This window comes from Aotus nancymaae, unplaced genomic scaffold (genome assembly GCF_030222135.1).
Source record: "Aotus nancymaae isolate 86718 unplaced genomic scaffold, 86718_ANA_hifiasm-v0.15.2.pri h1tg000012l, whole genome shotgun sequence".
In the NCBI taxonomy this organism is placed as follows: Eukaryota; Metazoa; Chordata; class Mammalia; order Primates; family Aotidae; genus Aotus; species Aotus nancymaae.
In genome coordinates, this window is record NW_026988423.1 from 5,663,078 (window position 1) to 5,675,965 (window position 12,888).

Genomic DNA, 12,888 nt, shown 5'->3' on the forward strand with positions numbered 1-12,888 from the left:
ACATTCAGTTAAGAATTCAAGGGGGGGATGGAGGCAGCAAACCACATTGCCATGTGTGTACCTATGTAGCAATCCTGCATGATCTGCACATGTACACCAGAATCCAAAGTACAATGAAAAAAAAAAGGATCGAAGAGGAAGATTGAGTTGTCTCTGTGAGAACATTGAATTGAGCCTTTTAGCTAGTTGATCCAGGGAAGGTGGTGCAGTTAACTTTATGTCAGAAGCACCAGGAGAGGACATGTGGATGGTGTCCTAAAAACAGAGTAGTACGCAAAGATATTTCTTATAGGGTCTGTGAGTTAAAAAAGATCTCAGGCCTGGGGCTGAGGGAAGTAGGGAACGAGGGCCAGGAAGTCTTAACTTTTGGAACAGCTTGGAAAGTGAAGCACAGGCTGGAGAAGGCCAGCCTTGCAGGTTAAAGAAACCTGAGTAATCCTGAACAGGGAAAGTCAGTGTGTAACAGTGATGGCATCCAGGTTTGTCAAGTTTAAACTCTCTTAGGTGCACAGCCTTTCCTTCCCAGTATTGCCTCCATTCCTCAGACTGCTCTGATGGAAATTAGAAATCTGTGAGTATTCATGGCTTGCTGAGTGTGATGTTTTGTGATACCCACCGATAAGAGGACATAAGAGGATGAAACAAGTATGCAGAAGCAAGGTGTCAACTGAAAAATACTCTCAGATCAGGCATGGTGGCTCAAGCCTGTAATCCCAGCACTTTGGGAGGCCAAGGAGGGAGGATTTCTTGAAGCTAGGAGTTGGAGATCAGCCTCAGCAAAGCAAGACCCCCATCCCCACCCACTTCCTGTCTCTACAAAAATAAAAAAATTAAGCCAGGTGTTAACGGCGTGTGCCTATAGTTCCAACTACCCAGGAGGCTGAGGCAGGAGGATCGCTTGAGTCCAGGAAGCTGAGGTGGCAGTGAGCTATGATCAAGCCACTCTATTGCAGCCTGGGTGAACCTGGGTGGGCGAAACCCCAACAACAACAACAACAGCCGCAACAACAACAAAAAGAAAAAAGGAAAAAGAAAAGAAAAGGAAAGACACTGTTCCTACTTTAAGTCCTTAAGTTATGGCTTAGACTTGTATAGACTGTGCTTTGTACTTCTGTCACAATGTATATTGGTTCAAACTAATCCCAGTTTATCCAAATAATCTGAACATTAAATCTGGCTAAAAGAAACAGAGAGGGGTTGCTCTTTAGCTAAGCTTAGTGTTATCACTCACACATGTGCAGTGCTAATAGCATTTCATCTTTAATCATCAGAACATTTTAATGGTAAGTAGGATCATTGAAGATTTAACCTTAACAGTAGTCAGCCTGGTAGAGTAGAAAGAGACTGAGCTTTGAAGTCAGAGAAATGCTTTTCCATCCTAGTTCTGCTCCTTATTAGCAACTTGATTGTGAGCACATCACTTGGCTTCTTTTGTGAGTTTTTTCTTTGTCTATAATATGGGAGTAATATTTACTTTATCTGAGTATGTTTGGGATTCAGTGAGATAATACATGTAAAGTATCTAGTACAATTTATGGTATTTGGTATTAAATGTTGGTTTTCTCATCTTGTTCATCTGTAGCTAATGTTAAGACAAGAGAGAAATTAGACCAGAGTTATAAATAGCCACCACCATATTTTATTCAAAAGAGGATGTGAAGGGAGTTTTTCTAAGCATCTTGATCTTACCTGGACACATGCATTATATTTAATTATCTTATTTTTTATTTTTTAGAGTCAGGGGTCTCACTATGTTGCCCAGACTGGTCTCAAACCCTTGGTCTCAAGTGGTCCTCCCACCTTGGCCTCCCAGAGTGCTGGGATTATAGGCATCCCTGTGCCTGGCCTATATTTAATGTTGATGTGGGAGCTGTAGACCATGGGTCATTGCTTAGTCTCCTGAATGTAGCTTGCTGTGGGGATGCACCAGTACATCTGTGGAATAGTTAGCTAGCTTTTTAAGGACATTTCCTCATCTGAGATTTTGTGATTTTGTAAATAACATGGTTTTCATTGTATCTTATTGGGATGATTTGATTATTTCCGTTTTTTTCCTTAGAAAGTTAGCTCCGTAAGAGTAGGCACCAAATCTCTGGGACTCAGAAGATAGACACACGATGTACTTTTAGTAAGTGCTCATTATATGACTGAACTTAACAGAAAGTTGTGTCAAGATAGTGTTTAGAGATGTTGACGTCTACAGGTTGTCATTAACCACTGCATACTGGAACCACTTCTGAAACTTTGTATGTCAAGAGAAGTATCAATGTGAAAATACTTTTTTTTTTTGAGACGCTGCTCTGTCACCCAGGCTGGAGTACAATGGCGTGCTCTCGGCTCACTGCAACCTCCGCCCCCTGGGTTCAAGCAATTCTCCTGCCTCAGCCTCCCAAGTAGCTCACCATCCCCAGCTAATTTTTGTATTTTTAAGTAGAGACCAGGTTTCACCATGTTGGTCAGGTTGGTCTTGAACCCTGACCTTGTGATCCGCTCGTCTCAGCCTCCCAAAGTGTTGGGATTACAGGTGTGAGCCACCGCGCCTAGCTGTGAAAGCACTTTTAGCATGTTATGTAGACTTACCAGAATGACGTTGATTAAAGTAGGCTTGTTCAGGGAATTGATGTTCATATTAAATAATTAATTTTCTCTTGAGCAATGACAGTTATATATATAGTAACTCAGATTCAAGGGATATTGCCAAAAAATTGTACAAATGATTTATGTTTCCTATTTGTAACAAAGCTTTGCATTTTCAAGATGCCATTTCAAAGGGTTGATTTTAATTTTATGAAAATGCCTTCTTTAAAGATGCCGTTTATATTTTTTAACAGCTTTCTTAAGATACAATTCAATGCCATAAAATTTATCCTTTTAAAAATCCACTGTTTTTTAATATATTCAGAGTTGTACAAGTATTACCACTATTTAATTTTAGAATATTTCTGTCACCCCCAAAGAAACTCTATCCCCATTAGCTGTCACTCCTCATTCCCCATCTTCCCTAGCCCCTGGAAACTGTTGCTAATATACTTTGTGTTTCTATGTAATCACCTGTTCTGGATTTTCCATATAAATTGAATGATATAATATGTAGCTTTTTGTGAAGTGCTGTGCTTACTTAGCATGTTTCCACATTCACCCATATTTAACATAGATCAGTACTTCACTCCGTTTTATTGACACGTTTTTCAAATATATAAATGCACTAACTTTTGTTTATCTATCAGTCGAACATTTTAGTTGTTTTTTCTAATTTTTCTTGGCTGTTATGAATAATGCTGCTATGAACATTCATGCACCTATTTTTGTATGGACATATATTTTTGCTCTCTTGGGTATATACCTAGGATTGGAATTGCTAGGTCATATAGTAAGTCTATATTACAACTCATTTTAATAAAGAGAAACTTAAGTTTATAGCCATTTAAATTGCATTCTTTATGACAGAAAGCATTTTGAGAGCCAAGTATATATTTAAATTAATTGTTTTCTGTAAGAAATTCAGATAGGGCCTTTATATGCTGGAGACAACAGAATGACTTAGAAGATATTTAAAGAAGTATCATTTCTGCATTCTGTTAATTTTAATTATAGATGGATAACTGTTTTAAGCTCTCATATCAGTAAATGCAAGACAAAAGCAATGTTTATGTAAGTGCAAAGGATGGCAAGAGGAATGAGAGGAGAAGGTAAGAAGATGCAAAGAGCAGAGTGATGGGCAAGTAGGAAAGAAGTGAAGGAGAAAGAAAATAAGACGCTCTACTCACGTATCCATTCAACAGGTGTATTTAGCACTTGCCATGTGTCAGGTACTGCTCTAGGCCTTGGGAATATAGGCCAGACAGAGGTCCTGCTTTCCTGGCTTTACATTACTGTGGGCCTGCTGCAAATAGAGCAAGCATGTTGTTATTGCTTGGTGCTGAGAGTTAGTAGGTGCTATGTATACCCTTTATTTCTTGCAGATAGCTGCCTTCTTTTCTCTGTTTCATAGAGTGGTTTGCACATACTTTCTTGATAGTAGGCACACAGTGTAGGGATCTTATACGAGAATATGATACCTGTTCTTCATCCAATCACATCTATTCAGGAAACACTTATTGACCTACTGCACTTCAACCACTGTTGTAGATATGGAGATTTTGTGTGTATGTACACCGAGTAGTCCTAGTAAGTCATTCTCCTTCTTGAGCTCTGTCTTCCTCATTTTTGCAATGTGAATAATAATAATGGTAATGCCTCATTTTAAAGATGAAGATTAAGTCCCTTTTGTGAGATGTACCTAGCATAGTACCTGGTACATAGAAATCAGTAATTGGTCTGGGCACAGTGGCTTACGCCTGCAACACCAGCACTTTGAGAGGTCTAGGTAGGAGGATTGCTTGGGCCCAGGGGTGCAAGACCAGCCTAGGCAACATAGTGAGACCCTATCTCTACAAAAAATAAAAAAATTAGCTGTGGATGGCACACACCTTTAGTTCCAGCTACGTGGGAGGCTGAGGCAGGAGGATCACTTGAGCCCAGGAGGCCAAGGCTGCAGGGAGTCATGATAAAGCCCTGCACACTCTAGCTTGAGTGACACAGTGAGACGCTGTCTCAAAACAAAACAGAACAAAAAGCAAAAAATTCCCTAAGAGATCAGCAAATAGTAGATATTATAATGACACTAGTTTTTCAGTAGAAAAGGTGAAGTAACATCACTATTAAAAATACTCCAAAAGAGCAATATTTTCTGTGGCTTTCTATGGTAATAGACTTTATTATACCTTTAATTTAACCTTCCACGTAAACACGAACACACTTAAAAAATATAAGTACTGCAATTGTATCACAGTAGTCCTTTATCTACAGAGATAAGTTTGAAGACCTTCAGTCTGAGGATAGTAACAAACCCTGTGTGTACTGTTTTTCATATCCATACATTCCTGTGATAAAGTTTAATTTATAAATTAGGCATAGTAAGAGATTAACAACAATAATCATAAAATAGAACAGTTATAACAATGTAATTAAAGTTACGTGAATGTGGTTTGTCTTTCTCTTGTACCATATTCACTTTTCTTCTTGTGATCTGTCAATCTTATATTTGAGACAGCTCTTTTTTTTTTTTTTTGGGACAGAGTCTTGCTCTGTCACCCAGGCTGGAGTGCAGTGGTGCGATCTTGGCTCACTGCAACCTCCGCCTCCCGGATTGAGCGATTCGCCTGTCTCAGCCTTCCGAGTAGCTGGGACTACAGGCACGTATAACTATGTCTGTCTAGTTTTTGTATTTTTAGTAGAAACGGGATTTTACCATGTTGGCTGGGCTGGTCTCGAACTACTGACCTCAAATGATCCGCCCACCTCAACCTCCCAGTGAATGTGGTTTGTGTGTCTCTCTCAAATACCTTGTACTATACTCACCTTTCTTCTTGTGATCTGTCAATCTGATATCTGAGACAGCTCTTAAGTGACAAACAGGTAGGTAGGATATATAGCATGGGTAAGCTGGACAGTGGGATGATTCATGACTCATGACTGCGTGAGACAATCAACATTTCATCGTGATACTCAGAATGGCATGTACTTTAAAACTGGTTAATTGTGGATTTCTGGAATTTCCCATTTACTATTTCAGACCTCAGTTCACTGAGTAACTGAAATGGTGGAAAGCAAAACTGGATGAGGCAGGCCTACTATACATACTATTTATGTAATTATATGGAATATTTTTCTTGCTTCTGCATATTTTTTATTACTAGCATATTTATGGCTTAAAGTCCTCAGATTGAAGGTGATACTTAAGTGTAAGTAATTTAAAGCAGTTGACATACAAAATGTAAGTGAAACCAGAATGAGTTATATTTTGAGTAAAGAAACATCTGCAGTTTGCTGCAGTCCACCAGAAGGAAATTGGATCATGTATCAGCTATGTGATTGAATAAGACTTTCATCTTTTAAAGAATTTTTCCTGCCTAAAATCTGCATCCATCTGTTCTGCTGAAATGAAGCCTGTGATATACACACTGTGATGTGCAGTTTGGGAAGCCCCAGAATGTTTTTCTATTGCACTTGGGAATGCAACAGGGTCGGGGTGGGATGGGGCATCTGCCGAACTTAACTGGAAATCAGAAACCACTATTTTCAAAGCACATTTAGGCTCACACTTTGAGATTGCTTCTTTTTCTTTTTTCTTTTTGAGACCGGGTTTCACTGTGTTGGCCAAGATGGTCTCAATCTCTTGATCTCGTGATCTGCCCGCCTGGGCCTCCCAAAGTGCTGGGATTACAGTTGTGAGCCACCGCGCCTGGCCGCTTCTTTTTCTTAATGTGGACAGCTTAAGTCAGCTCTTGCATCTTTCTTTTTGGGTTCTAAAGTATTAGGTTTGTTTTTTTTTTTTTGAGACGGAGTTTCGCTCTCGTTACCCAGGCTGAAGTGCAATGGCGCGATCTCGGCTCACCGCAACCTCCGCCTCCTGGGCTCAGGCAATTCTCCTGCCTCAGCCTCCTGAGTAGCTGGGATTACAGGCACGTGCCACCATGCCCAGCTAATTTTTTGTATTAGTAGAGACGGGGTTTCACCATGTTGACCAGGATGGTCTCGATCTCTTGACCTGGTGATCCACTCGCCTCGGCCTCCCAAAGTGCTGGGATTACAGGCTTGAGCCACCGCGCCCGGCCTAGGTTTATTTTTGAGTGACAAATCATGTTATCTTTTACATATTATAAACATTGTATTTTTGAAAGGAGGTTTTTTTTTTTGAGACAGAGTCTTGCTCTGTTGCCCAGGCTGGAGTGAAGTGGCGCCATCTTGGCTCACAGCAACCTCCGCCTCCTGGGTTCAAGTGATTCTCCTGCCTCAGCCTCCTGAGTAGTAGCTGGGATTACAGGTGTGTGCCATCATGCCCGACAATTTTTTTTTGGTATTTTCAGTAGAGATGGGGTTTCATCATGTTGGTCAGGCTGATCTCGAACTCCTAACCTTGTAATCCGCCTGCCTCAGCCTCCCAAAGTGCTGGGATTACAGGCATGAGCCACTGTGCCCAGCCAGAAGTTTCTTAATAGGAGAAAATAGTCTCTTAGGGTGCCTTTTGGCTTCAGGCTCTTTATGGCCACTTGTTCTATGGTGCCACACCCCCTCAGCTCATACCTGTGTGGATTAACTTTCTAGAGTCTTCAAAACTGTGGTCTCTCTTCCTTTATATTTAGTGCTTTGCCATGTACGTATTGTTTCAGGTAACTGTTGAATAAATGGTTATATTGAGTTCACGAAAATTTAACACTGAGATAGTCCAGAGCTTAGACTAGTGATCAGTTGCCAAATCGAAATAACACTCCGGTTATTATCTTATGGGACTGTTGCGTATTTGACTCTGTTGGCTACTCCTTGTTAACTGAAGCTTCTTTTCTCTTGGCTTCTTGGGAATTGTATTCTCTGGTCACCAATCTTTTCATCAGCGTTTACAACTTTTTCTTCTTAGTCTCTTATAGGTCCTTTACCTCTTCCTTCTTCTTGAATGTAAGTGTTTATGTTGTCCGGTGAGGATCTTCTCTGTTTGTTTATTTTTTGAGACAAAGTCTCTGTTGCCTAGGCTGGAGTATGGTGGCAAGATCTTGGCTTACTGTAGCCTTGACCTCCGAGGCTCAAGTGATCCTCTTGCCTCAGCTTCCCAAGTAGTGGGACTACAGGTGCATACTACCATGCCCAGATAATTTTTTGTTTACTTTCTATAGACATGAAGTCTCACTATGTTGCCCAGGCAGGTCTCGAACTCCTGAGCTCAAGTAGTCCCCCTGCCCCGGCCTCCCAAATTGTTGGGATTACAGGCATGAGCCACTGTGCCCAGCTCCTTTTCTCAGTAAACTTAAATTGGTGATGAATATTTATCCACAACCAAATGGTTATTATCTGTGAAATAAATGCGGAAAGAAAGGTCAGGAAGCCAATGGTAACTGGGCACTACACACAGGACAATTGATTAGCTAAAGGATGAAAACAGCTGTTAACCTATGAGATGATAATCACCTTTACCAGGAGTCAAAGAAATGCAAATGAATATAAGAGTAAGGTATCTATTTTTTATCTAATTACTTAGCTAAAAGATGTTACAATAATACCTTTGGCTAATTAAAAGTGTACTGAGACTCTAACTTTCATTATGTTGCCTATGGCATTGTAAATTAGTAATATGTTTCAAGAACATTAAAGGGTTTGTATGCACTAGTGATCTCAATTATGGTACTCTTTCTACAGCAGATAATACTGATTGCCTACCCAGCTTCCTTGCCCTTTCATCCTTTCTAAAAGAATCCCGAGTTTCTTCAGGAACACACCCCTACCTAGGTCGGGGATAAGTACTGATTAGTTGAGTCAGACAGCACCCCTCTGAGTTTGCTGCAGTCTTGCATGCAGTTTGGGAACCTTGGTTTTAACCTGTGTCAATAATTAGAATTTACTTATAATAGGAAATAATTAGAAATGACTTAAGTAATTGCTAATAAATTTTACCAAATTAGTTGTCTAGACAATTAACTATAACTCTTCTGGTATAAATCTAAGAGAAAAGTACAGAATTGTTGCATGCTATTGTAATTATACGAAAAAAATACGGTCTGTGGAAAAAAATAGTAAAATATAGCAAAAAGAAATGTTGTGTGCAAAATGTATCGGGGTGGTGATATTAAAGAGATTTTTCTTCCTCCTCTCTTCTTCTCCCAGAAGTGGAGTAAGGGAAGTTAATGAGAACTGAGTGGCAGGTGGTGGTAGGGAGGCCTCCCGGTTGTCCTTCTATCTGAGCTTCGCAGGTGTGATTCTACAGAGTACACACGGCTTTTCGGTGTGCGTGCGTGTGTGTTTGTGTGTGTGTTTGTGTCGGGGTGAGGGAAGGAGTTCATGAGTTCTTAAGCTCCGGCCAGTTACTGAGAACTGATCAGGTAGAAGCTGGAATAAATACAACCTTTTTTAAGTCTTTACTCTAACTACATTTTTTTTTCAATTCATGAACAATTCTCTGTAAATAATTTGCTAGCAACTTCCTTAGTTTTTAGTCTTCACAACTTTCTCTACCTGCCTTCCTACCTCCCAATTTCTGGCTGTTTAATTTGCTTTCTCTCCTTTTATCCAATTATCTTTGAGCAGCGCCTCTTTTCATTCCTTTAGGAATGACATATTGAAGCTGTCATAAAATATACGTATCTAAGTCTGGGATGTCTTACTTGGTTGTGGTAAGCACATAGTTTTTGTGGACAAATTAATTATACCAGGTGTTCCCATTAAAATATAACTAGTATTAAGAACCATAAGTGTTCTCCTGGAAAACAGATTTAGGTTTTAAGATTGTTGAGAATACATTTCTGGCACAGGTTTAAGTAGAGAACCTATAGTGACTTCAATACCTTTCATAATGTTTTATAAACTATTAGAAACAAATCTCTCTGTGTGCAGTGGCTCACACCTGTAATCCCAGCACTTTGGGAGGCCGAGGCAGGCGGATCACGAGGTCGAGAGATGGAGACCATCTTGACCAACATGGTGAAACCACGTCTCTAATAAAAATACAAAAGTTAGCCAGGCGTTGTGGCAGGTGCCTGTAATCCCAGCTACTCGGGAGGTTGAGGTAGGAGAATCACTTGAACCCGGGAGGAGGAGGTTGTAGTGAGCCAAGATTGCAACACTGCACACTCCAGCCTGGGAACAGAGCTAGACTCTGTCTCAAAAAAAAAAAAAGAAAGAAAAAAGGAAACAAATCTCGTTCCTGTGAGAGTCCCTTTTAGGAAAGTATGTCCTTATTATCTTTGAAGTCAGATATTGAGGCAGATGGGTCAAAGTTGAAAGGAGAAAATTTCGAGATAATGAAGCAAATTGCTGCAGTCTTGTAAAATCTACCATTGATTAAACCAACCTGGAAATGGATCCTGACTCTGGTCCTTTGTACAATCTTGGGCAAGTTCTTAGCTCTCTCTGAGGCTTTCTCTATTTTAAATAGGCAATAACTATCTTTGCCACACAGGTTTATTGTGATAATTAAATTAATCATTTTTCAGCTAATTATTAGTCACCTACTATGGATTACGTATTATGCTAGGGAGGGATATACTTAATCTAAAATAAATGACCCAGTAAAAAAAAATAGTTTGGGTTCTCTTTAATTTCTGCTAAAAAAAAAATACATGAATACTTTAAGGTATTTAGCCAAAAGGAATTTGGTATAATAAAACATTATTATTGGCTATCCTTTAGGGATTTCTTTAGGGGATCTGCAGAAATTTATTCTTTTGGAAGTATTACTCTTATGTGGTCTGTTGTATTCATTGCCTTTCTGTATCAAGCTTACATTTGAGCAAATTTGTTGCATTTTGTTTACTTTGGTAATCCGTATGTTTGTATTTCTAGTGTGGATTGAATTTTATTGTATTTATCAGTCATCGTTTCTGACAAAATTGTTATGCCACAATTGTTCATCTATTCTTTTGCTGAATTAAAAAGAAAAAAATAATTTAAGACAAGAATTTTGGCCACTGGGCTCTGTCTGGCCAAGCTGAACAGGTATGGTTTTGTAATATGGTATCAGTGTCCTGCATTTCTGTTATTTAAATCATGAGTAACTGTAATGGGCAGAATGATGCAAAAATTTCTGAAATCCTGTTTTTGTGACAATCTTTTTAGCAGAGCTTTTATATCATCTAGAGACCATGAAATGATTTGTTTAAAGAGGACTAAAGTGTATTTACCTGTAAAGTCAATTCTTAAATGCTGCAATGTGAAAAGGTTATTGTTAATGACATTTCATATTGCTAATTCTACTAAACTTTATAAAAACATTTCAAAGTGCCAACAGGGAATTGAATTTTAAGTCCACTTACAAGTAAAACATAAAAAATAGTGTGTGTGTGTGTGTGTGTGTGTGTGTGTGTGTGTATTTGAGATACCTCAGTGCTTTTGGAAGCAGCCATTCCCAGTAACCCTAACTTCCAGAGCTGATGAGATGCTTCATCTTTCCTCTACAACCAATGGGAAAAGGACTTAATGAAATTCCTGTGTGAAAGGAATTTTGTTGAGCACATGTGACAGCCAGCCCTCTAACATCTGGGGATAGTTCTTAGTTCTTAGACCTGATGAAGAGATAGTAGACGTCAGTTAGGGAAGAGATATCTGGCTAGGCTTTTCAGATTCTTTTTGGTAAGGCTTTTCAGATTCTCTTTCATCAGGTTAAACTACAACATATAGACCTAAAGAATTCTTATTTAGCCAGGCATGGTGGCTAACGCCTGTAATCCCAGCACTTTGGGAGGCTGAAGTGAGGGGATCATTTGAACCCAGGAGTTTGAGACCAGCCTGGGCAACATGGCGAAATCCTGTCTCTACAAAAACAATACAAAAATTAGCTGGGCATAGTGGTGCATACCTGTAGACACGGCTACTGAGGAGGCTGAGGTGGGAGGATCGCTGGAGCCTGGGAAAGTCAAGGCTGCAGTGAGCTGTGATTGCACCACTTCACTGCAGCCTGGGTGATGATGTGAAACCCTATCTCAAAAAAAAAGAATTCTTGTTTGAATCAGATTGACTTTAGATCTCAAATTAATTATGCCCTTTTGTGGGCATAATTAATTTTTTAGCTTTTGTCTGCAGTTGAGAAATAAGGATAACTTTCCTCTTTCTGTCCTTAAGTATGTAGGGCTGGAAGAAAATTTAAAACTTGGTGGAAGAAGTATTCTGCCTGTGAGGGAGCTCTCCCTCCCCGTTCATTTCCTGTTCTACTTAACTCGTTAAGGAGAACTATCCAGAACAGGCCAGACTTTGTCCCTGTCCTTTATAGAACAGGATGTCTATAACCCAGGGAACCTAGTATCCCCTGGGGTGTAAAAACCTAGAGTGGAGTGCTTTCAGCTGCAGTTTGATGTGGGGCATGCGCAGGAAAGACTTCATTCCTCCCAGGCAGCTTTCCTGAAACTTGGGAACTGGCTTGCCGTGCATCCTAGGCTTCTGTTGCTTCTTGTTGTCTGTCTGTGAGTAATACAGTTGCTTTGTGTAACTTGCTGTGAGAGTGTTCTGTCTCACAAGACTCACTGCGTATGCGCATAACTGAGTTTGTGTAAGAACCTCCTGTCAGAGATAGAAACTTCAGTAGAAATTCATGAGGGCTTTAAACTCCTCCTCCGAGAGTGATACTGGTGCATAGTATTGGCGAGGCATTTAGAACCTCCTCTGAGATTGCTATTGGTGTGTGGTATTCCGCTCTCAGGGATTGATGCTGATGGTACACAATATTCTACTTCACATTAGGGACTTTATAAAGAGTAAGGAAGCAATGATTTCTATTCTTAGGAAGCTTACAAGCTAAACGTAATACAGATACGTGAAAAGGACTAATGTGGGTGGTCTTAGATGGTTGAGAGGTCATTGGAAAAACTGCAGTCAGCAAAGCTTCGAGGGAGATGTCCACTCATGGGATTGGTGTGGGAAGACCGTCTAGCAGTACAGGCCAGCAGGGACAGAGCACTGAAGCAGAAATGAAGAATCTTCATAACAGGGCTGGCAAAGTGGTATCTTTTTAAAATTAAAGCAGTTAACAAATGAGAAATGAGGGGAGACCTGAGAAACACATACTGTGAGCTTTTGAAAGCCTAAACTATCCCTTAAGCTTCATGGGGCCTTTGCCTATCATGTATTTGATTCATTGTGGTTTCTGCCCCTTGAATTGTGCTGGGCCTTTGGGAGTGCAGAATCATCATGTGTTGAGTCTAGGCCATGACCAGCAATGCAGCACATACCACTGCGCATTTTAGGACCTGCTTGTGGTTCATTGTGAAGGACGTTTTTAAGCTTAGATAATTGAAACGAGGGAATTTAATTATAAATAAATGAAAACAAAAACAACAACCAGTTGATTCCGTGTCAAATGAATGTTGTTGT

At 39.9% G+C, this 12,888-nt stretch overlaps 1 protein-coding gene across 1 annotated transcript in view; it reads left to right on the forward strand.

Moving 5' to 3' along the window:
* Positions 1-12,888, forward strand: part of ARHGAP42 (Rho GTPase activating protein 42) — a 306,538-nt gene that overhangs the window by 16,192 nt on the left and 277,458 nt on the right. The gene's annotated exons all lie outside the window — the stretch shown is intronic.